Source organism: Pleurodeles waltl, chromosome 3_1 (genome assembly GCF_031143425.1).
Source record: "Pleurodeles waltl isolate 20211129_DDA chromosome 3_1, aPleWal1.hap1.20221129, whole genome shotgun sequence".
NCBI classification, from domain to species: Eukaryota; Metazoa; Chordata; class Amphibia; order Caudata; family Salamandridae; genus Pleurodeles; species Pleurodeles waltl.
Genome location: NC_090440.1, coordinates 575,093,067 through 575,119,553, shown reverse-complemented (window position 1 = coordinate 575,119,553; position 26,487 = coordinate 575,093,067). Strand labels below are relative to the sequence as shown.

At 46.0% G+C, this 26,487-nt stretch overlaps 1 protein-coding gene across 2 annotated transcripts in view; it reads right to left on the bottom strand.

The window, feature by feature from the left end:
• CARS1 (cysteinyl-tRNA synthetase 1) overlaps positions 1-26,487 on the bottom strand; it is a 344,636-nt gene that overhangs the window by 258,285 nt on the left and 59,864 nt on the right. The window lies entirely within an intron of this gene.

Genomic DNA, 26,487 nt, shown 5'->3' with positions numbered 1-26,487 from the left:
AAGGCCTAGTCCTCCGCAGTTTGATGGGACTTATTGGAGTTAGGAGTCCTGCTTATTTCTATTCCTGCAGTGGGGAAATAGGATGGCAGAAGCCTGGTCCTTAGAGAGATGTCCAGTACCTGGATGCCAGACAAAGGCAGGAGTCAAGAGTCTCTGTGCTTCCAGCAGAGCTTTCTTCTTAAATAGTCTTTTTTTCGAGTCCATAAGCATTCTGAAGAGATGGCAGTGAGGTGTCAGTCATATCTTGTGGACTAGCCAGTGATTGCAGAATTTTACCTTCCCAATCCGGTCTACTTTCTCACCTTTAGCTCATCTCTTTTTCCTGCACTTTCTCTTTGCCTCATGGCATAAATTCTCAGGATCCCTAAATCTAAGATGGCTTAACCTTTATTCCATTAGGAGGGTCTCTGGCTCTCTCTGAATCCACTCCCGTACTTATATGAGTTTTTTTCCCTTCTACCAATTTCTAAATTAGTTCTGTCACCTGCTGAGGTTTGTGTGTAGGGTCTAGGAGGTTTCTGTGGATTAATATGAGCAGCCCAATTTGGCATCTCCATGTCAAAAGCAATAGTGTCAAAACTGTCCTTTTACCGGACATCTGTTTCAGTTTCCTCACAGATAATCCCTGCAACATGTTCAATTGTTGATACCTCCCACTGCAGTCCTGGGTCCAGAGGATGGACTACTGTCCTATAGAAGGCAGGCTTGTTAACTAGAATCACACTTCTGTGTGTGTTAGGAGTGGCAGAACTAGTTTAAATTCTGGCGAATGCAGCACACATTACATTATAAACTTACTTTTTCACTAAAGTTATCAAAAAAATCTGATTTCATCATTAAATTACATTTTGAATAGTAAAAGTAAAATAACTTTTGATTCATGCTGCTAGCATTTTCCTCAGTAGAGATACAAAATAATGTGTTAATTATATCTAGGCTTAATTCTGGAGGCCACATACTAAACCTTGAAAACAAATTTTAGGCCTTCAGTAACTTGAAGGCACTTAAGTGAACTATGTAGTATAGTATGATTTTATATATTTTCAAAAAAAAAAAAACAAAGGTTACAGACATAATAGTTAGGTGTCAACACCAGGACAGTGCGCGCTCTACGGGCGACATAATGCAAAATGACAAACCTTATGCAATGTAATAATTAATGCATTGTGTGTTGATATTGCATATTAACTTTTTGCATTGCAGGTATTTATCTTGAAATGTCATTAATGATGTTTATAATGTATTGTTCATTTTCAAGCCTTTCCTGTAGCCTGGCTGGGTGTGGCATGTGGGCGGGGCTTGGGTCTATTTAAGGAACCCAGCCCAGCTCCACGTGCTCACTATTCAGAGGTCCCGGTGCAGAGCAGCAGCATTTTCCAGGGCTCCTGTTCCGGAAGCCTACTTGGACATTTCCTGGCCCTGTCCTCATTATCTTGCTGATCTTCAAGCAGGGCGGTAAGGCGGTGTTTGGGATAGACCTTGACTCCGTTTTCTAGAAACATTTGAGTTTTTGGCTTTGTGATTTACCGTGTGCGCGATTTATTTTTGGAACTTAACCCTTGCAGTTCGGATCGGCATGGTGGGCGATCATTTTAAATCTTGATGGTTGAATCGGCAATAGTGTGCGCGATTCATTCTTGGCACTTAACCCTTGCAGATCAGATCGGCATGGGGCGCGATCATTTTGAGGCATTTAAATCTTGATGATTGAATCAGCAACAGTGAACGCGATTCATTCTTGATAATTAACTCTTGCAGTTCGGATCGGCAGAATGCGCAATCATTTCAAGGCATTGGAATCTTGATGGTTGAATCGGCAACAGTGTGCGCAATTCATTCTTGGCAATTAACCCTTGTCGTTCAGATTGGCAGAGTGCACGATCATTCCAGGTACTTGAGTCTTGATGCGCAGTCTGGCAATAAGGTGCGCAATCACTTCTGGGCAATTGAATCTTGTAATTTAAATCAAACAGAGTGTGATCTTTCTAGACAAACCAAGTTTAGTCAGTTTGCCAATTCTACAATATCATTCATGAATCCTATAGCAGTTAATTCTTTGGGAACAAATGTACTCATTGACTCTTGTTGTGATGTAATTGCTATTTTAAGGATTAACTTGAGAAAGTTCAATGTTCAGAGTATATGATTATAAAAATGTTACGTTATTGAAAAGTTCTTGATCTCTCATGTTATTAGAGCACAAAGAGTTAAAACAAAGTTCATGAAGATTAATGTGAATGACCTTGCTATTGTGTTCTTAACTCTTGCTTCCACAGGTCTCCTTCTCCGCTGTTCCCAACCTAAACCCCATCCCCCGCTTGGCCATTCTTTAACTCTGTGCTATAATGGCTAGTAGAGTTTGGAGCTGCCAAGAGGTGGACATATTGGGAACAGGCGCAAACCCAGAGGATCCGGTCTCGCTGACAGTTAGATTCATGTTTTACCCACACAAAACCATACAAATTCAGCATTTATAGTTATAAATATGTTAAGATACTATAACTCGAGATTGAAAGTAACTTTAGGCTATGAGTCATAGCTTCTTGACATAGGTATAACTACAAGAGTAACCTTTGGTTACTTAGTGAATTTCTTTGGTTTAAGTAATATATAAATACTGTCTGTTAATACAACCACTGCCTCAAAGTTATTAGCAAAAGAAAAAAAGCTTTTCCTATGGAAACTAGGTCCTAACTATAACTATGTACTGGTTTGTTTCCATAGAAAAAGCAAAAAAAGCATTTTTTGACCTGCCTGTATCTTTGGCACTGTTTGACGAATCTTTGCAAAATTTTCCCCAAAAAGTGTGGCAATGATTCTTGTTGTGCTTGGGAAGTTTTGGGATGATCCCTCAAGCGGGGCCAAGAAAATAAAAGGGGGAATGTCAAAAAACATGTGTTTCCCATGTTAATTCCCATAGGAGTTTTGAATAGGACTACAGCCCAAACTGCTGGACGGAATTACTCCAGGTTTGCCCGAAAGCTAGATTTTGTTCTGCAGATTGTGCTTTTGGTTATTTGGTGTAAATCCGTTCATTGGTTTTTGAGATATTATAGGGAAAATAAATTTGTATATCTAGGACCACGGATCATGCCCAATGACTTCACGAATAATAAGAGCTTATGCAGAGAGCTTCAGAGCTCTGATTGGCTGCCAACACTTCACACTAGGAAGTGTTTGCAGCCAACTTGGGACTCGTCTTTAGCCGAGTCCCAGAAAAATAATTAAAATAAATGAAAAGGAACTAGGATGGGGAAACCCTGACCCCTTAGCTCTCATGCTGGGGTCCCAGAGGGACCCCGCCAGGGAAACAAAAAGTACTTTTTAAAATAATTTCTGCTGCCACGAATTGACATAACAAATTCACAGCAAAAATAAAAAAATAAAAGTGTGGGCTCCCGCACTTGTTTTTATGCAGCTCCCAAGTGGGCCAGGTCTGGGGTGCATGCTGAAATAAAGAAGTGGGCGCATGGGCCCCCCTCCTAGGGTATTTTGATGCTCTGGGAACCGTCACCTCCCCGAGGATTTAATCATAATAAATGCAGGCTGGAACACACTTGGATTGGATTGGGTGTGTGGTTAATGTATAGTAATGAAAATTACTTTACATAAAAAAAATAGAAATTCACTGGGAAAAAAAGCAAAGGTTACAGGGACATTATAGTTAGGCTCACATCTTAAACGTACAAAGAAATTCACCAGTTATAGTTAGAGTTCATCAAGTCAGAGTTATCTCAAGTAAATGTAACTCCTGCCCTAAGGTAACTATAACTCACTCACTCGCCATGCACTGCTAATTACCCCACAAATAGCAGCACTCATGACATCTTTGATAACGTCATTGATAATATCAATGTAATATTTTCAGTAAACTTTTAGCCGAAAAAACTGTGCATGGCGGGGGCGCACGTTATAGTTACCTTAGGGAACGAGTTACAGTTACTTGAGATAACTCTAAATAGAACAGGTGGTGGGGTGCCCAAGATGACGCCTGGATAAGAAAGAAACCTCAAAGCTCCGCCGTCGGGCTGATACTAGTGGTGGAGATCGGGCCTCTCCAGCACTAGGAGCCGGAGGAGAGGCATCCAGAACACCGCTGTCAGATGGGCTTAGACGACACACTCCGTGGCACACCTGACTTTAAAATGGCGGCCATCTGGATTTAACTGCAGGCAGAGGCCTACTTGTTACGCAAGGCACTGCACACTGCAACTCTTAAAGCCAAGGACCCCAATCTACACCGAACTCAGCACCATCCCACAGAGTTCCTGAGCCCATATAAGTGACAAGATTGGTCTCAATGACTGGGCCACATGGGGCTCAACCATTGCAGGTCCCATGCAGCAGTGAGTACCACGCAGTGGCATAGTGGTTTGCATTGGGGGCCACTGGTGGAACACAGTGCGTCTTGGCAATGGCAACTAACAACGCCAGGCTCGGTGGGAGCACCCCCACCGAACGACACAGGGAACAGACGCCAGCACAGTGGCGCTTCGGTGATCTGAGGCGCTGCTTGGGCTCTCTGGGGTCACGCATCTTCAACTGGCGGTGACATCACTGCGGCCCACACTCATGATGGATGGTAGGGCCCAAGGTTTGAGGCGGGCAACGCTGGATATCCTGCAGGTGAGTCTTGCCTGCAAGCTGAGCACTCCACCATAGCTGCGTCCGAAGAGCTAGGCGAACCCGACTTCTTGAAGTGACCTGCTAGGCGGCTGAGTAAGCGCTTGAAGAGTGGCTGGGGGTCGCGCTATCTCCAAGACACCAGTGGTGGTTGCTGACAGAATAACCCCTGCAGACCCTTGGAGACAGGTATGAGCCTACTACAGAAGGGATCATGGCGGGCCCCCGCTCCCATAAGAAAGACGCCTCAATCGGAGATCTGCTTACCAAGCCACCGGGGAAAAAAGTGGACCAGCATGAGGAGGTCACCCAGCCAGAGCCCCCACCTACAGCAGGCGACGCCACAGGAACAACCAATGGGGCCGAGCCTGTTACACGCACCTTCCTGGAGACCCTCTTTGGTGCTCTACACGTGAATATCACAACACTTAAACATGGCATTATGACGGATATCAAGGACCTCACGAAAGAAATGAATAAACTGGGGGACAGAGTGTCTGGCCTTGAACAAACCAGCGATGCGCAGGGAGAAGAATTGGACGCCCACCACCGCAAAATACTGGACTTAGAGGTGGAGGATCTTGAAAACAGATCTAGGAGGGCCAACATTAGAATTAAGGGGGTCCCCTTTGCAAGCAGCCAGAGGGAATCTGGAGGAATATGTCTACGACTCTTTCACCATATCGTTCCAAAGCTCGCACCCAAGGAGATCATCCTGGACAGAACTCATGGGGCTGGGAAAACTGATACATCCCCTCGGCAACCCCAAGACATTTTAACTTGCCTCCACTATTATAGACAAAAAGAAACCATCATGGCAGCAGCGAGGGACCACAATCACATAGACTTTGAGGGCAATAAGATTTGATTGTATCAAGATCTCTCATCCATTACTCTACAACGGCACCACCAACTAGGACCCGCAACAGAATTTCTACAAAAGAAGGATGTGCACTATCTCTGGGGTCATCCTTTCTACCTCACATTCGTTTGCGATACCGAGACGCACAGCGTGCGCACCTTGGAAGAGATGCAGGTAACACTACCCATCACCAATAGACAAAGACTAAGAGCCACACCCCTCACGCTCGTCGGCATTCTTCAGATGCTCAGCAAGGAAGATGATGATGAAAATGGTCAGGCCAACTGAAATGGAGAGTCGGAGTGAAAGGGCAGCCCTTCTCAGTCATCTGAATCCCCGGGATCAAGCCTCTGACCTAGAAAATGACTGAGAGATAATTGCTTGACTATGACCATGACAGAAGACCCTAATGCTGGAACATCCTATTGCCCACCAGGCTTCAAATAAAGTCAGACCAGAGAGGCTTGTCTCCATTTTTCAAGAAGGGCTGTGCCAACGGCAGGGTCTCTTACCACAGGAGGTGATTCCCACTCTGACTGTGAAGCCTCGACATGGGTCCCAACATGTTAATTTGATGTGGTGCTGGGAAAGACTGCATTGGTTCTCCTTTCTCTTTCTCAGTTTGGCAATCTATGCTATCTCTTTCCTCCCTTTTTCTTATCTATCATGCATAGCAAGACCTAGTTGGTGTCTTATCTTACAGCTTTCCATGGGAAACTAGCTGGCTATTTCAGGACAACCCGGGGCCTAACTCACAAACATACATTTCCACATCGATTCCACAATGATGCACATTATTTGTTATAATATCCAGGGGCTCAATAAGCCCACAAAACGTTAAGCATTTCTCGACTACAAATGTGATATTTGTCTGGTACAGGAAATTCACCTCGTACAAGCAGTTTGGAAGCTTTTAAGGTTCAAGTGGTTTGATCAACAATACTTCTCTTCTGGCATAGCGAAAAAGGCTGCAGTAGCTAGTCGTTTGGCCTCTCACTTCCAAGGCAAAGTAGTCCAGACTCAGGCTGATATCCCTGGCAGGTTCCTGTCACTCTGCATCACATTACATCAGCACACCTTCACCCTTGCTACACTTTATGCACCCAATGAAAATGAGGAGGTTTTTATTTTAGAGGGCTTAGGTAGAGTGATGGCTACTACAGATAAGGATGTATTAATCGGAGGGGATTTCAATTTAGTATCAGATACGGGATTCAACAGATCCACACAGAGGGTGGGGCAGACAGGGGCACTTTCCAGAAAGGGTTCAGAACAAATGACCGATTATGGGTTCACAGATGTCTGGTGCAGTCGCCATCCCAAAGACAGGGATTATACCTTTTGCTTGGTGGCCTATCAGACGTATGCGCAAATTGATCTCTATCTAGCCACACGTGTCTCTTGCAGTCCAACACTCAGGTAGATATAGGAACGACAGCATTTTCGGGCCATACTCCTCTCCACATAACCATTTCCCTCCCAGCCCTATCCCCTCAGCAACTCACCTGGTGCCTTAACCACTGACTCCTCACTAGCGTAACACATCACAGAATTGTCGGGCGCCATCACTGAATTTTTGGGACACAATGACCTCCCGGACACATCCAATGCAATGCTTTGGGATATGTTGAAATCAGTCTTTTGCTGCCACTTGATTGCCCTGGCGACCTGCCTTAATAGAGATTGGAGGGATAAAAGGGCTACAATAGAGGGATGGGTAAAGGAGCTAGAAATGGATACCAATGGACAGGGTCTCATAAGATACACCGACAATTAAATATAGCTCGTAAACAACTTTTGCCACTGGATATGGACAGAGCAACGTATGCGCTGGTCCACATCAAACAAAAGATTTATGTGGGAGCAATAAAGCCAGACGCCTCCTGGTGCACCGCCTGCAGGCCCAAGCAGTTCAACAGCAGATAGATGTACTAGTGGGACCCCAATGACAGTGTCTAGACCATGATGGGCAAATCGCCCAAGCCTTCGAGCAATTTTATGCCCAGCTCTATTTCGCTGACTGTTTAACAGAAGGAGATTCTCAATTATATTTAGCACAAGCACCGCTGGAGCGTTTACCCACCTCCGACGCTTTGCATTTAGATCAGGATAGATGAAGTGCTATCGGCGATCTCCCGTTTACAACCCGGTTAGGCTCCCGGGCAGGAAGGTTACTCTTCAGAATTCTATAAATGATTTGATACCCAATTGGGCCCTGTACTCACTTGTCTGATTAATTCTTTCAGCGCCACGGGCTCCCTTACAGACTCCACGAAACTCGCCACTATCACAGTTTACCCAAACTGGGTAAGGATCCGGTACACGCGTCTCATATCGACCAATCTCATCAATAAATGTGGATGCCAAGATATTTACTTCTATTCTGGCGAATCGATTAGCCCCCTATATGAAAGGCACTGTCAATCCGGACCCGGACGGATTTATCCCCGAGCGTAACTTTGGCGACAATACAAAACGCATGTCATCTGCTAGATAAGACTCAACGATCTCGAACATCAGCACTGATGTTATCAATTGATGCCAAAAAGGCATTTGACCAGGTGCATTGGCCCAATTTGTTTGCAGTGTCGCAGAGAGTAGGGATGAGCGGGCGGTTCATCAGATGGATAAAGTGCAGTTACAGTGGCCCTAAAGCAGTGGTTTGGGTTAATGTTCTAATGTAATCCCCTTTTCAGGTGGCTCGGGGCACTAGACAGGGATGCCCACTATCTCTACTACTTTTCGCACTGTACATGGAGCCCTTTGCAGAGCATATTTGTCAAAATCCCCTAATAACTGGCATCCATATGGGGGGCTGAGAACATAAGCTAGCACTATATGCAGATGAAGTCATGGTGACCCTGACGCATCCCCTTCGGTCATTGCCTCTCTGATGGAGGAGTAGGAAGCCTTCGGAAGGCCTCTGGGTTTAAAGTAAACCTACAAAAATATCAGATTCTACGGTCTCAGCAGCAATTCAGGTTATTTTACGAAGCAATTTCCCCTTCATCTGGGCCCAACAGGGAGCGATTTATTTGGGACTCTGTATCCATTCCACCACAGTTCAAACTGAAGTATCTACCTACGGCGCCTTGCTGTCGAGAACGTGTGCGAACCTTCCCGTCTGGAATGCCTAGGTGCTCTCCTGGCTGGGCCGCATTGTGGCAGTTAAGATGATCTTGTTACCTAATATCTTATATGTCATGAAGACATTGTCTCTGCCATCTCCTCCTCATGTGCCGACTAAACTACAGTGTCACAGAGGGCTACATCTGGGAAGGGAAAAAGGCATGCATGGCCAAGAAGCAGGCCTTCCTGTCGCTGGAGATGAGGTGGGGGGTATGGGGATCCCTCATCTTATTTATTACTATCAGGCTGCCCAACTGTGATACTTAGTGGAGTGAACTAGACCTCTCACGGAAAACACTGGTGCTTCATAGATCAAGCTGTAGCGGGCATACACATATGGAGCAGGTTATGGAGCATATCGTGCATGGCTCCTCAAGCACGATAAGCCACCAGGAGTTTATATTTCTCCTATTTTAAGAGCCACAATGGGGGACTGGGGACAAAGTACAGACAAGTAGGAAGCTCTCTACCCGAATCCACCTCCTCACTCCAATCATAGGTAATCCAGACATTCCCCCCAGCATTTCAGGGTCCCAGTTATATGGTGTGGCAGCAGGCAAAAGAGGATTAGTGGCCTCTTAGATGAATCTGATCTTCTGACCTTTGCCAAAAATCAATCAATACTATGGTATCCCTGGAAATGCCTGTTGGCAGCATCTGGCCATAAGCCATTGGGTTACTCAGCCTTCCATCGACCACATGCAACTCACCCCTGTTCCCATTTGAGAAAATTTGAGAAATGGCTACTAACCAGAGGTTCAAACAAACATATACTCTCGGACATATAGGCTTTTCTTAACACTATCCAAGTCTCATCAGTATCTTTAGCACAGCGCCGTTGGGAGGGGCAATGCGAACATCCCTTTACACCTAGGGAGTGGCAAGATATCCTCAAACTGGCTACCTCATCAGCACGAAGCGCCTTGGGTAAAGAGACACTACTTAAAGTGGTTCATTATTGGTACTACACTCCGACACGACTGGCTCAGTGGAAGAGGGCTGTTGGCGAGGTTGCACCCAGGAGGGGACCCGGACACATCTTCTTTGGAGAAGTCCGAAACTCCATTGCTACTGGTCTGAAGTTCTAGACGCCATTGACAAAATGTATAACATAATGATCCCTAGATTTTCGAGCTATATTCTTTAAGGCCTCCTCGATGTTTCGAACTACCCCTTGAAATCACCAAAGGGACAGGCCATCACACTGGCCATATGTGCAGCTAAGGAAGTTTTGTTAACACAGTGGGGCACCAACACTATACCCACACATTTAGATTGGCTGCATACACTTTGGAACTTAATAGGCATGGAGAAGCTGACAGCCACAGCTGAACAAAGACTGCCCCAATCTGATAAAACGTTGGGGCCTTGTTTGTCTCCCTCTCACAAGAATTTGTGGAACTTACCTGCCCTGCCTATTTACGCATTCTCTGCCTCATACTCACAGAGTCAGCACTGGTTTAACTATATATTTTCAGAAGAGGACTCTTGTTAGATCAGCATTGCTCTTTACATGCCAGACACACTGCTGTAGACAACTACTCAGTGAAATAGGTATTTATCCTTTACTTCTTTGCCTTCTAGTTCTATCCCTCCTCTCTATTGTTCCTCACCGGCCAGAGGTTGTAGGTGAGTCCGCTGGACAGAATTACACCACATTTGGCAAAAAGGTAGCTGCTGGTGCATAAAGCGCCTTTTTTGTTATTTGGTGTAAATCCATTCAATAGTTTTTGAGATATTAAAAGAAAATTAAACTTGTATGCATAGAGGTGCAAATCCTTTGCAAATCCAACCGATCTCGTGCAGAGATCTAATTGGCTGCCAATACTTCAACCAGGAAGTGTTTGCAGCCATTTTGGGACTTGAACTCGTCGAGTTCCGTCCCAAACAAAAAGATAAAAAGAAAAGAGGCCAGGGTAGGAATACACTGACCCCTACACCTTAGTACTGGGGCCCTTCCAGGGCAAAAAAGCATTATTTTTGTAATTTTCACCAAAAATTGCGGTGGTTTCATGGATGTGTTTTTTAAAAGCATGGTCTCCCATTCTTGTCTATAGTACAGCCTCGGGTGGGCCAGGTCCTTTGAGGACCAGGGACCACCACCACCTCTTTGGGCTTTTATTGTAAAATTGCATTGGGGCCACACGGGCCTCCCTCCATTGAGCTCGTATGATCCCAGAGGACCACCACCTCCCAGGGGCTTTATTGCAAAGTTGCAGAGGGGAAGTGTGGAACTCCCTCCTGGGGATTTAACATGCTGCAGAGACCACCGCCTCCCTGGGGCTATAATTAAAGAATTTTGAAGGAGACCACGAGAAGCCCCCAGGCCCTGGGGATCACTACCTCCCTCGGGCAAGAAACATAAGTTTAAGTAGCCCCTCCAGATCAAATACTGCCCCAGGAGCCACCAACTCCCTGGGATCGGCCCGTGCAAGTTAAAGAAGGGGGTATGTGCGACCCCCTCCACCTAGAGCCATTAATGGCCCTTGGGACCAACACCCAACCAGATAGGCCCTGAGGGATGGAGTCGAAATTGGCACAGGGAGGGGCGAGACCATGCGGCCGCATTCCCCTTTTAAGAAAGGCCAGGCCACAGGGTACAGGTGCCCAGACCCTAAATCAGTCCAGGGTGAGGGGCCGCATGCTGGGAGCTGAGTTTTCATCTGTTTCGGAAACAGATGAAAGATTGCTCCCACATGTAGGGAGCTGCAAATTTAGCAGCTCCCTGCATGTGAGAGTAATGCTGGCTCCCTCAGGAGGCTGGGAGGAGGCAAGGAGCGCAGAGGCCTTAAGCTCCCCCAGAGGGCCCCATAAAAGTACACTGGGTGACCTGGGTGAGGCCAAGGTACCCAGGTAGATGTGACCAGGCTATGGGGTAGAAATTAGCCCAGGGGGGATCATGTTTGGGGGGGGGGGAGGAGGCCATGCGGTCACATTCCCTGTTTAAGAATGGCCGGACCCAGGGGTACAGGGTGCCTAGGGCCAAAAGCAGCCCAGTGTGGGGGAGGGGGGGAGGTGGGGTGCACATGGCCCCCCTCCCTCTCTTTTTTTTTTGTATAGGCCCCGGGGAGGTGCCGGTTCCGGCCTGGAACCCGGGGTGCCTGCGTAGCCTCCCTTTAATGCATGCAATTTAGCCCCGGGAAAGTGGTGGTCACCGGTGCTTCAAAGAGCCCTTGGACAGGGGTCCGCACAGCCCCACTCTTTTTTTTTAAAGTAAGCCCCGGTGAGGTGGTGGCACCCGGGCTCAGAAGAGCCCAATGGATGGGGGCCCTTGTGGCCCTCTCCAATATTTTCATAAAGCCCCAGAGAACCTGTGCGTGGCACGGGGTTGGGTGCTTATAGTGCTTACAAGTGGTAGGCTGCAGGGCCTGGCCAACCCCTGCAGTGCAAAGCTTTTGGCCATGGACGGTGGTGTTCAGATTAAAGTAGAGTAATTAAAATGACTTAACGTAAAAAAATAAAATTAAAAAAAAAACCTCTGAAAAAAACAAAACGTTACAGGGACGTCATAATTAGGAATTAAAAAACACATAGAAATTCACTTAAAAAAAACAAAAGTTACAGGGACGGTATAGTTCCGATTTTACATGCACAAAACCATAGAAATTCACCTATTGTAGAGTTATTTCAAGTAACTATACCTCGTGCCCGTAAGTAACTATAACTCACACCCTTGGCATACACAGATAATTCATGACATCTTCTATAAAATAATTGATGATATCACTGTAACATTAGCAGTGTCAGTAAAAGTCAGAAGTCAGCAGTTATGGTTATACTTAAGTTAAGAAACTATCACTTGTTGCCCAAAGTTACTTTCCGGCACGAGTTATAGTTTCTTTAGATAAATATAAGTATAATTATACCTGCTGAATTTATATGGTTTTGTACAGGTAAAACGTCAATCTAACTATAAAACTATAATGTCCCAGTAATCTTTGTTTTTTTCAGTGAATTTCTATGTTGTTTTTTTTTAACACATGTTAATATAACCACTGCTGTGGCAAGACAGGCAGGACCACCGCCAGCCAAGCAAAAAAGGAAGACTGGCAGCGGTGTGGTGGCTTGTATCTAGGCAGTCTGACCTCCAGCGCCATCAACGCCATGGCCAACCACAGAGCTTATTAAAAACACACAGTTGTCGTGGTAGTCTCCTTGTCGTGGTCGACCACTGCGGTACGGGTCCAGAAATGTAACAAACGAGTGCACATTGGATGAATTAAAAAACAACAGAGCTCACACACATTGCTCCAGTGGACACACCTGCAAATCACACTATAAAACACTCCCCTTCACAGACTACAATCCTTTGTATTACCACAGGGTTCCAAAGAACCAGGACCACAGTTATTTGAATTTTTCATACATTAGGCACCCCTTTTTTACCATCCCATGCACACACATGTCGATTCACGCCCTTTTGCACCTGTTAATTAAGTCCCTATCACCCTCTTTAGTTGTCCACCATATCATGTTCCAAAAACCCCTGAAGATGAGTTGAGAGTCAATGTGGATGAAATTATAATAGTAGAGCCACAATTGTTTGAAGCCCAAGTCCAACATACACCTCTCAGTAGGAAAATGGAAATGTAGGACAGGGTAGTTGACAGAGTGAATGCTGTAGGCACCACCCTGCGCACAAAGGAGGACATTAGGAAGAGGTGGAACAACCTCAGGGGCAAGGAGGCAGCTGGAGGCCAAGAAGACTGGTGGTGCCATCCGAGTACGGTGTTGGATATCCTGCATCCTGAGGGCTCAACAGGAATACCTGGGGGAGTGGAGTCTGGTAAGTTAAAGGACAAACACTGTCACAAAACTGCAATGTCATGCATGCCCACAGCTCAGCTTTTGTCTTGATCATGTGCCTCACCAACATTCAATATCCAGAGTATCCGAGTCTTAACCCTGTCAATGTGTGTTATTGGACCCAATATTACACCTACCAAGACTCATCATATGCCATACGTCCTAATGGTGCCTATAAATCTCACAATATAAAAAAACATTTCAGGATTCATGGTATGTATCAAAATGTAAATGTATGCTGAAACCTAAATGCAGCCAGCATACAGATATGTAATACCCAACATTTGTCAAGTGTTGGGGAGTAGAGGGAGTGACCTGAATGCAAAGCCCAATAGGCCCTGTTTCTCTAACTCCATCCACCAGCCCAGTGGTCACATGCCCTATTACACCTGTTGATCAACTCCCAAACTAAGTTTACTCACCTAGGAATATATCATTTGTCAAGTCTTGGAAAGTAGAGAGAGTGACCTAATAGCAAAGCCCAAAAGGGCCTGTTCCTGTAACTCCAACCACCATCCCAGTGGTTCCTTGCTCCAATACATCTGTGAGTAAACTCCCAAATGAAGTGTACTCACCTTGGAAGGTACCATTAGGTGACCTGACTGCAACTCCTAGGAGGCCTTGTGTCCGTAACTACAAACACCAGCTCAGTGTGCAGTTGTCCAAATAACCCTGTTTGGTAACTCGCAATTGTAGTTTACTCACCTGGGAGTGACCAAGATACAGATCATGCTCAACTCAGAGACGTGTCTGTCTACCTAGCTCCATCTTGACCTGCTAACCCAAGATGAAACTATTAAGGACAGGTATGACACCTTCCCCAGTGAGTACAAGTATTCCTGAGGCCTCAAGCTGCATCACCAGATTGATATCGGCAGCAGGCACATGATGACTCCAGTCACATACACAACAAAGTCCTGTGTTTGCCTGTATGTCACTCAACTAGGCCTCCAAATGGTCACATGCACATGTTGCTTCTCCACTGTTTTGGCGTCCCTGGTGGTAAGATGTAATTTTTAGTCCATCTTCCAAAGTGCAACTGATCTGCTCATCTCATCAGCTGCTTGAGTCAAATTATTTAGGCATGCTTCACACAAGTCATGTCAAATAACCCAATACCATGGTAACTTGGTACAAAACGATTACCTACAATTTAACTATGCCCAATGTTTCTGCTTACTGTAACAAAACCTTTGGAGGGAGATGTCACAATTCAACCAGTAACAATGTACGTTCTTCATCAACAGGTTGAGCAGCCACTGGGCACAAAGAGGCCACAGAAAAGACTACCACTACTCCCCTGGATGAAGCCCGCGATGACGATAACATTCGTAGATTTGTGGAAGTGGAGGAAGGTCCTGGCCCACAGGGCAACCTGGTCCGTTGGCAAGAGTGAATCTCAATGTGGCCACACGTCACCTCCCAGCCCTGTTGCTTCAGCATCCCAGACAATGATACGCCCCCCAACCTGTGTACCTAGCACAGTTTGCACCATCTTGTGCTCCCCAGTCCTGAATTCTGAGGTGCAACTCGACACTCTGGACACTGAGGGTCCAGGACCTATTTGGAGAGGGCACCCTGTGCCAAGGGCACAGGCTTGTAGGAATAGGGTGTGTGGGAGGGATGCTGTGGGACAGCGGAGTGAGGCCACTGGGGCTGCTGTTGGCCAGGACACTATCAGCCACATCTTGGGGTCTATCAGGAGTCCCAAGGCATGATGGGCCAGGTGTTGACCAAACTTCGGGAAATCAAGCAGCTACAGGAAGACCTGCATAGGGAAATGTGTGAACAAATGGAGGCCCACAGTTCAAACATGGCCTCCCGAACAAGGGTGCTGAGGGACATTCACACATCCCTGAGCAAGGCTTTTCCAATCCAATCTTTCCCTTCCTTTGGGTCATCAACATCAGGCCCATGTACATCGGCGCCAGCCACAGGAAGGGAGGCCCTGCCAGAGGCACAACCACCCACAGACTCCCGTGCCTCTGTAGCAGCTGATCCCCACCGTCCCAAGTGGGGACATCCAGCAAAGAATCCAGGAGGTGTGGATGGCAAAACACCCACCACTGCCAGCCATAATCTTCCTTAAGGTCCTCCTTTGTGTGTCGTACATTCACTCTGTGAACTGATCCTGAACCACTTTCATTTTCAATGGTATTAATGACTCTGGACTTCCAATGGTGTGGCATGTACTCCAATGACTGACCCCTTCACATTTGATTTTTTGTTGAGTCATGTCACATATATTTTCTGTTAGTCGTACCTTCCCAATGAAATCACCTTAGCCATTTAGATATGTCAGACCATGTGAACCATACAATGATGATCCAAGATACTTGCAGAGGGTAGAGACTTTCCATGACTACCATGCCAGCCCTTTCATTGCCACTCAAATTTTAGAGTGAAGTCTGTACTATGGTAGTTGCCTGTATGGACTGTATGCACTGAGCCAATGTTGCAGAGTGTAAACATGTAGCTCCAGTCAGGCCCAAGGAGTTTACCTTTCAGTAGCCACATTGGTGTGTAGTCTTCCATTGTGGATCGCATCACAGTACAAGTTGATGGAGCATGGGCTATGTGATGTCATTGAGCTTGCTTAGTCACTGTAGGCCATGAGCAGGATAGTGGGTTAGTCTGCAGATAACTTCAAAAGTGTGTAGTCATGTCCCTGTACATATCAGCATGTGTGCTTTACACTTGACAAATTTCAAATTCTGTGCTTGGTGTTTCTGACATGTGTGTGATACAGCCATATGTGCAAAAATGTGTGTTTGTAACTTTTGATTTGTCTCTTGCATCCATACAGGTCAATGCCCAACAGAAGAAGGAGATTTGGAAAGCCATTGCCTGGAAGATGCAGACCCTGGGGGCCCACCGCTGGCGGAGCACCCACTGTCGAAAGAGGTGGGAGGCCTGAGATACTGGGCACAGAAAATCACTGGGGTCCAGCTGGAGCTGCCCCACCAATGTGGGTGGGGCACACATCAAGAGTCTGACCCCCCCACTGGACCACATTCTGGCGGTGGCCTAGTCGGAGCTTGATGGGAGTTTGAGGGGAGCACAGCAGGCACAAGTGGGGGTGGGGTGGGAGTCCAGCGCATATTCCTGCATGTCACATTTCCAAGTTGATGTGCTAGGTTCAGACATCTCCCCTGACGATTGGGGATGGGCCATGTGTGACACACAAGATGAGTAACTGTTTGTGTAGGTAGGGAAGTTAGTGCATATCGATGTGCCTTGCCTATTAGCTCAGGGACCTAGGGCACAACCAAGTATAGTCCACAAACAATTTGCTCACGAGGGCCAACACAGAGCTGTGTACAGTGATCAATCAAGTAGTGATGGTTATTGTCGTGGGCATAATTTGTACGCAACAGTCCACTACTCTTCAGTATGACAGCCCAAACAAAATTAAGTGATGGATCGTGGTCCACAGCCATGTGTCTGCTCAAGTGAGTAAATTGGCATATGCCCCTCAGAGGCTACTTGTCTTCTGTGTGTCACGAGAGCTGGTGCCTCACTACTGTCTGCCATGTGAAGGTGGCCACCATACATGTGGCAGAGCACACATTGTTTTTTGGGTGCAGCTATAGATCAATACTTTCCCTTAGTAAGTGGGGAATGTCCATTGACATGGTTTGCGTGACATCACTGTAGTAAACATTCCTTGTGCCTACTTGTTACAATGTGTTCCTTTCACTTTTGACAAATTATTTTCACTGCTGTTTCCTGCATGGTCTACCTCTGCTCATAGGATGATTTCTGTATTCCCTCACATATGTGTGCATGCAAACTTGTTTGGAATTGGACATATGCCATGGGGTTACATTTCATGTGGTGCCAAAGAGAGGAGTGTGTCACCATTGATTGGTGGCTCACTCATACCCTCACCCCTCATTGCATGCCACCTGGCATGTACAACTACAGCAGCAATGAAGGACATGACAATTAGGACTACCGTTTTTTTACCGGCAATGTGCATTTCCATGCCATTGATGTGGCTTTATGTAGCACATGTGAAATAGGGAAGGTTAGTTATATGATTGTTGGCATGCATCATTGAGTGATTTGCAGTTTTGTGGGAATTATATGTGGTTGTGTACAACCATTCATCAATGGAAATCTGGGTTTGCAGGACCAAAATGGAGACAGTGATGTAGCTTCCCATTGGGTAAAGTGTTGAGGTCCTTCTACAAGTACTTGAGAATCCCTGAGCCTCTCCAACATTCAAAGGACTACTGGCTTCTACTGATGCAATCAGACTATGTCATTGTCAAGGGTGCCATACAAGAGAGATGATTTCCCTGGGGCTAGTTGATTTATTGTGTTGTGAATTTTGGAGACATATCTCCCTGACATTTTGCACAATTTGTCTACAGTGTACATTTCCATGCTAGATATGCAGTATATTTGAGCAACATTAGTACAATCTCCGTGACTACATTAGGACAATTTACACATGGTGAAGTGAGCGTTGTTGATTTGTTTCCAGTGTGACATGGGTATTGCCAGGTCACCTTCTTCAGGCTACCGTACTTGTCAGCAACATGGCATGATTTTGGACCATCATTTCTTATTATTGTGGTATTATGTATGTGACAAATAGATGCATATATGACCTTGTGTACGATCTGTGGGAATTAACTTGGCATTGGCCTACTATCGTATGACCACAGATAACTGAGGTATGCTACATGAGGCAAACCATTGAAGGTGATGAGGTCTCCTACTTATTCAATGGTTACTGTGTTGCACAACTTCACCCATACAATTGGAGCTATCTTAGATTATGATTTTCCTGTGGGCAACTGTTGACAGTTCATGTGGCATGCATGCATATGGTGTGGTAAATGTAGGAGTCACTTTGATAGACTTTGTTGCTGGGGCCTACTTTACGGCAAGATAATGTTTGCTAATCACATCTGTTGTTCAAGTGTGATCAGAAACACGTAGTGACCCTATTTCTCTTTGTATTTGCAGCATCATCCCAGGCATGCGAAGGAGACAGGGCAGAACCAAGTGGGGAAGTATCTGGCCATGGTATCTCCAGTCAAGACACTACCAACACGGAGGAACCCAGTGGCCCGGAGGGTGAGGGGAGTGCCACGGAGGACATAGGATCAAGCTCGTCATCTTCGGACTCGATCTCCAGTGACCACTACCTAGTGGAGATGGAGCCATCAGGACCTACTCTTGTACCATCCTTGTCCGCCACCCCCAGTTGTTTTGCCACCCTCCCTCTTGCTCCCCACCCAGCTGGCCGTGCCTGCAAACCCAAGAGGGTGTCCGTTTCCTTCGCCCTAGGCATCTCACCCCCAGCCTCTGTTACCCCTGCTGCATTGAGTGAGGAGGTTATTGACCTCCTGTGGAGTATCTCTGTGGGACAGACTGCGATTTTGAATACCATACAGGGTTTGGCCAGTCAACTTCAGCAGACAAATGCGTACCTGGAAAGCATTCATAGTGACATCTCTGACCAAAAGAGATCTTTTTAGGCTCTGGCCTCTTCACTAACAGCAGCTTTCCACCTCCCACAACCCATCCCCCAACTACCTTCCTCTTCACAAACCAAATTCCCTATTCCCCTGCCTATCCCTAGCACACAGACACATCCATACGCACCCACCTCAACACACACAAGCAGCACACGTAGACACAAGCACCGCAAGAGACATCAGCACTCAACAGTCACACACAGACACCACAAAAGCCACCATTTCCACAGACACCACCACAAAGCCCAGTGACACATTCACCACACCCACCATACACCCAGGCAACACCTCACAACCCACAGATCCACACACCTCAGACACCTTACCTCCAGACACCAGCACAACACCCACAGACATATCCACCACATCAACAATAGCACCAGACACCACCCCAACACACATACACATCCACCATACCCACACACACCAATCCAACACACAGACACATCCACCATACCCACAGACACCACCCCAACAGCCACCCACACATCGTACCACTCCCACATCATTCAGCACCTCCACCTCAGTCCCCCAAGAAACGCAAACGCCCACACTCACACACGTAACAAACATCACCCAAACACAAGCATACCTCACACACACATACCCTTCTGATGACTACCCATTTTCCCAAAGAACCTTTTCTTTTTGACCTTGCATTTTCCCCTATTACCTCAACCCCCATCCCAAATTCAAGAGGCCCGCACCCACATCCCAACCCATCCCTTCCACATCCAAGTGCTTACCTGTCACACGTGTCCCCATGCAAGCACCCATACCACCCAAAGAAGAAGCCCACCCCTCCGAAGAAACAGACCACCCCTCCCAAACCCAAACTCACCCATCCCAAATCTGACCCCACCCAAGCATGATCCCTGAGGTGCCTGCATGCCCAGTCGATGCCCCTACCTGTTGAGGTTCCATGGCAGTCATTGGAGTCAAGCTTTGGCACGCTCATGTGCATGGACTTGTATTTGGACTGGTCAATGGCCTTTGCCCTTCAGCATTTGCTGTAAATAAACCCAAGTTGTTGTTTTGTTGGTTACACATTTGTCCTGCCATTACTTTTCTACTTTTTATTGTTCCTAAGTAATTTGTGTTGAATGCCTAAAGTTGTGTTTGGTTCACCCTGACTGCTGATCCATTTGCTGTTATTGGCAAAATCTGGCTTTGTGAGCAGTGCTGGTGTCACCCAGGACAAAGGTAGATGTTCGGTATAAGGATATGTCTTTGTTAATCCAACTGGGGTGTCAATGCATTATGGTATGTTTGATATGGTGAATATTACACCTTGCGTTGGACAATGTCAGCATGTATGGTGTTAGAATTGTACCCTTAATATGGATTGTAAATTTGTCTCATGTGTAGAAGCTAGAGTTTCTTTGTTCAGACATGGAGGGTGATCAACTGTGCTACCTTCCTTTACATTTGACTGACCATATGTCCATTTTGACGAGTGCACCTTGCAGCTACTTCATCTACATGTACGGCCCATGGTGTTGCTGTGTTCTTGACTTGCAATTACACATTTGGCAGACTGGCATGTCACTTGGCTCTACTATTGTTTGTCCCTGAGGCATATGTAAGGCCAGTTCCTGTGCAAATGGTGTTTTGGGGCATGTGCAAAGTGAAATGTGTCCCAGGGCAGCATCCTTTTAGGAGTGCTCCTAATGTCCCCATCCCTATTGTGCAGGTATTGTTTGTATTGTGAGCTTTTGACGTTTGTCTCACAAAATATTGTGTATCTCATTGATCGTCCATTGTGTTGCAAAGTGGGTGATATGTGTGTATACATTACAGGGATGTTTAATAGGAAGAATATGTGTGTTAAATGACACATCCATACAGATGTATCCTCAATCTCATGACAGTCCAGGGCATTTGAGCAATACGAGGGTGTCAGTTGAATTATATGTGATGTTGATGTATTGTGGCTGTTGTGTGACAAAATATTCTGTACACTTTACTGTACCTGTGACTAAGATGAGCAGATGTGTGTTATTGTGGACTGTGGCAGTGCAGTATCAGTGACCTGGCCAAAGCAGGCATTTTTTGGCTGTGGATGTATCATTCATTGTAAAAGACCCAGGACGCATAGATAAGTGTACTTGGCCCACGTAGCGTGACCCCCATATCATGTCTATGACGGTGCGATGATCTGCTGTTGAGCTTCATGACATAGGTAGGAGTGTGTTCTTACCATCTGTTGCGTCCACGGCAGTATGGAATTTGTGATCCATCTATATGCAGCGGCAGGACGTGTGTGATCAGCTCCATGGTGACACAGGACGTGTGAGGCTGCCGGCAGTTGTGTTCCTTTCTTTATAATCTCTGTTTCCACCTGTTGGAACGTGGTGGTTGAACCACCACGGTGACATCAGCGGAAGGCAACATCAGCGGAAAGACTGTTTCTGATGGCCTCATTGGCCTGTCTCGCCACCGCTGCGGTCTGAACTACCTGGTGGTGCTGGCGGGACCGCAGCAGTCTTTCCTCTATTGAACCGCATGCACAGTAATATGGTGGTCCGACCACCAAGCCGATTGCAGTCAGACCACTGCCATGGCGATCCATGGACCGACAAATTCGTAATCAGGCCCTTTTTTCCTCTCCCAAGCCAAAGCGACAAACCAAATCGTGGCTGCAATTTTCCTTTCAGGTTGCAGCCAGCTAATCAGAGCCTTGCTTTTCTCCTGGATCCGTGAACCCTCTGCGGGTGGATCCACGGAGGATCTGAGTTCCTAGACATCTGTATTTTTTTAACCGTAAAATAACTCAAAAACGGATTTAAAACAAATGATAAAAAGCACGTTTTCTGGACCAAGATCTAGCTTCCTGCGAAATCTGGTTTAATACCATTCAGCAGCTGGGGCTGTAGTCGTGTTCAAAGATTTAAAAAATCCCACAGGCATAGAATGGGGAAACATGTTTGTGACTTTGTGGCTAGTTGAAGGATGGCAACAGAAATTACCTACCTGGATGGCTTCCAGGTCCACTGGAAACTTCAAAATTGAACATTTGCCTATAAAATTGGCATACCTTGTATCAAGAACCTCCGGAACCTGTCAAGGATGTGGATGGTACCACCTTGACCTCCGGTCCGGTACTGTTCCATTCAAATATGTTTATTCAGTTTGGCACTTATAATTTTGAATCAATACAGTGTGAGCTCATTGCTGCCCCATATTTCCTACTGATTCTAGGGATGCCCTGGCTTACCTTACATGACCCTTCTGTTTGCTGTGCGGCAAGCTCAGTTATGATGGATTCATCGTTCTGCCAAAAGTATTGTACAATACAGCAAGCATTCATCCTCTAGGGTCCCAAAAACCCTGCCAGGCTCCTTATGTATGGTTGTATGGAACCCCACGTTCACAGTGCTGTGACTCTACCTTCTGCTCATGTGCATCACCAATCAGTATTCAACAAACAAATGGCGCGTCAGCTTCTTCTCACTGAGAGTATAACTGCAGAATAGACTTGGTTCTAGGTGCTGCCATCCCATGCAGCTGAATATACGCCTTGACGGAGCCAAAAACACTGCACCTGTGATGATACATTGAGGAGAATCTTGCTTCTGGTTTGATACGTCCTTCATCCTCATCGGCTTCATCCCCTTTTTTCTTCATACCCAAGAAGGAGGAAGATCTGCGGGCCTCCATCGCTTACAGGGCCATCAACAGAGTGACCATTAAGAATCGATACCAGTTGCCGCTCACGCCTGTGTTGTTGGATCAGCTCAAAGTAGCCAGAATATTTACCAAGCTGGACCTTCGAGAAGTATATCACCTTGTCCGTGTGAGAAAGGGTGATGAATGGAAGACTGCATTCAGGACAAATTTGCCCTCTTCAAGTAGCAGGCCATGCCTTTCGAATTCTGTAATGCCCCAGCAGCGTTTCACAGGCAATGTGCTTCAAGGGTATTTGGATGTATTCTGCATTGTTTATATCGAGGTCATTCTCATATACTGTACTACCAGACAGGAACACACAACCCATGTTAAGGCAGCTTTGGACTATGGACTGCAAGTCCATAATCCATATGCCACGCGCAAGAAGCGGTAGTTCCATGTCTCCGAAGTAGAATTCTTCGGCTACATCATTAACCCAGGTGGCGTGAAAATGGACGACAAAGGTTTCAGCAATCCCTAAGTGGAAGTCACCCACAAATGGCAGGACCTTGCAAAGCTTTTAGGGTTTTGCAAACTGTTATAGGTAATTTATTAAAGACTTTTAAAATATAAAACAATCCATCAGGCGTCTTCTAAAAAAAAGGCACCCCCTTCGAGTGGACAGAGGAAACAAGACAGGGATTCCAAGAACTCCGATGGAACCTCAGTATCGAGTAGGGGATATGGTATGGCTAGCCATAAAGAACCTGCACGTGAAGGGTACCAACAGGTTGAAACCTAAATACCTAGGTTCATAGAGTATATAACACATAGTGAATTCTGTGGCAATGCGACTGACCTTACCCTTCTCTTGGCATATACATTCCGTGTTAAATGTGTCCCTCCTACACCCCTGTCCTCCACACACTAGAATAAAGAACAAACCACAACCAATCGACGTCGAGGGGGAGTGGGAGTTGGAGTATGAAGTGAAGCACATACTAGATTCCAGAGTAAGGAGGGGTCAGGTTTATTACCTAGTAAACTGAAAGGGTCCATGGATAGATCCTGGGAACCCATCCACAGCCTTCATTGCCCTATTCTGTTGCAACGCTATCCAAAGCAGAACCCTTCAAAACATGGGCCACAACCGAGACAGCGGTCTTTACAGGGAGGGTAGTGTAATAACTCTGTACGGAAGTAAGGGCTCCTCATGCGTTAATACTTCCTGATGTATGGTACAGAGACCTCGTTTGTATAACAGACTAACTGGGAAGCGTATGGGGTGTGAATGTATGCCTAACTCACTCCTGCCAAACGCCGATTTTGTACAAGACTCAATGTCCCAGAAATCCGCTGGGAAGCAGAGAACAATCAACCCATCGGGGCCATGTTGATTCTCGGAGGTATAAATGCCATGCCCCTCTATGTGCGAACTGCTTGACAAACAAACCCAGAAGCAAAGAAGACTGTTCTGGGCTGGCCCTTTTATACGCTGATCAACACACATCTAGAAGGCATAGCAAAAGATGTCCATCAAGTAGTCATAGGCTGATTGTTTTTCCACTTCCGCTTTCCCCTGAGTGTCCTCCATGGGAAGTAGTTCTCACCTGTCCCTCAGGGAGAGCATGAAGGAGAGTGGTTCAAATGTCTTTTCTCCATTGCCCCCGCTGGCCGGATTGCTCAGCTTAGTGGTTATACCCTGACAGAAATTATCTTAAAATGTCCTATTCAGGTGCAGGTGTCAACTCAGGGATGTGGAATTCCTATCGCCCGACGCCCAGGACATCTTGTTTGGGGTCAAGGGCAACAAGTTTTTATGTTTACTTTGTCCTTGGGACAAGTAGGCCCAACCCCCTGCAGCACAAACCCTTTGGCTGCCTGTTTACAGAGAGTTGAGCTCTCTGCAGTTGAGGTAATGTGTTTCCAAAAGATAATGCTGTTCGAACTTGTATTTATGGTTCATTATTTGAAAGCCTACATTATTAGGGTGCGTGCTGTAAATAAATGTTTTAAGGTCACACTTCACTACTGACGTTGGTTCCAGTACAAAAAAACAAAAACGTGTACACACGTTTGAAAAGTTTAGGCTAAGAGGCTAAGTATAATGCTCCCAGAATGCTCTTTGATTATATGCAAATGAAGTGTCATTTAGTAAAATGTGTTGATGCATGCTAGTATTTCCCAAAAATATTTCTAATGGAAAATCAGTGTAACCATTTTCAACACGATTATGGGAAGCATGAAAATAAACAAACACTGACAAAGCCAACTGATCTGACATATTTTTATAAGTCTTTTAGTTTCATCAATGCGTGTCTTGTTTTGACATGGCTTTTGTAACACTTTATTGTTGTGGGAGCTAACAGGCCCTCAACATTGTAACAAACATTGGCAAACCCCCCCCAAAAAAGTTTTTGAACTCTTAAAGCACGCGTTGCCACCAGCGGCATAACAAAGGCCCCGCAGCCGCCCTCCAGGGGGCCCCGTCAGCACAGCACCTGCCCTGAGTGAGTCTGGAGAGGGGGCTCCTCCATGTTCTTTGCAAAGGGGCACCCTCCAGTTTCGTTACGTCACTGATTGCCACTGTAGTTCCTGACACTGAACAAAACTACTTTGTGTGGCAATATGCTCCTTGTGGAAGAGCAGAATGCGATCACTCACAGTAAAGCCAGCCGAAAGAGAGAGAAATAGAAGTTTAATAAAAACAAAATGTCTTTGTTAACACCAGACCTAATTAGGGACCAAGACCCACATGTAGGTAGCTTTTTGCATGTCGCAAACAGCGACTTTCGCTGTTTGCGACGTGCAAAAAGCACATTGCGATGCACAAACCCAGTTTTGCGATTCAGTAACCTGGTTACCAAATCACAAAACGGGTTTGCGACTCGCAATTAGTAAGGGGTGTTCCCTTCCTAATTGCAACTCGCAGTGCAATGTAGGATTGTTTTGTGACCGCGAATGCGGGTGCACACCAATCGCAGTTTGCACCCATTTCAAATGGGTGCTAACACTTTCGCAAAAGGGAAGGGATCCCTATGGGACCCCTTTCCCATTGTGAATGTCACTGTAAACATTTTTTCAGAGCAAGCAGTGGTCCTGCGGACCACTGCCTGCTCTGAAAAAATGAAACAAAAATGTTTCATTTTTCGTTTTTGTTATGCATCTCGTTTTCCTTTAAGGAAAACGGGCTGCATTACAAAAAAAAACCAAAAAAACTGCTTTATTGAAAAGCAGTCACAGACATGGTGGTCTGCTGTCTCCAGCAGGCCACCATTCGTGAGGGGGTCGCAAATTGCGACCCACCTCATGATTATTCATGATGTGGGCATTTGCGAAGCCCTTGCGAATCACAGATGGTGTCAAGGACACCATCCTACATTTGGATTTGCGACTCGCAATTTGCAGGTCACAAATCTGAACCTACCTACTTGTGGCCCCAAATTCTTAAAGAAAGTCACAAAAGTGCACCCATGGTATATGTTGTACCCCTATAAAATATTTGTGAACTGTATTTTAGCGTGGGTAAATACGATGTGTAGATTTGCTCATGTGAAAATCTATTGAGCATTTGCAAGTTCATTTTCCCTCCAGCACTTTCTTCCCAACCCTGGAAGAAGTTCTAATTCTGCCATTGTCAGGAGTAAATGTCCAACCTTTCTTATTATGGGAAAATATTAGAGAGAAGCTGGTAAAAATCTTTAAAACATGCAGGTTAGTAGGTTTGCAGACTCAAAGGCATTCCAGCCCTGGAACTATTGCTTTCTGCTTCCTCCAGCCCAGTATGCAGATCTGCTACAGTGGGGATTGAAATTCCAAGTATTCAAGCCCTACTATGGTAGTAGCCCTGGCATAATCAGAGAGGCTATTAATTGCTGCCATAATTTGTCGCCACACTACATGGCACCAAAGGGACAAGTAGATCCTTTTACAGGACAAGTAGATTTGAGAAGCAACCTGTCC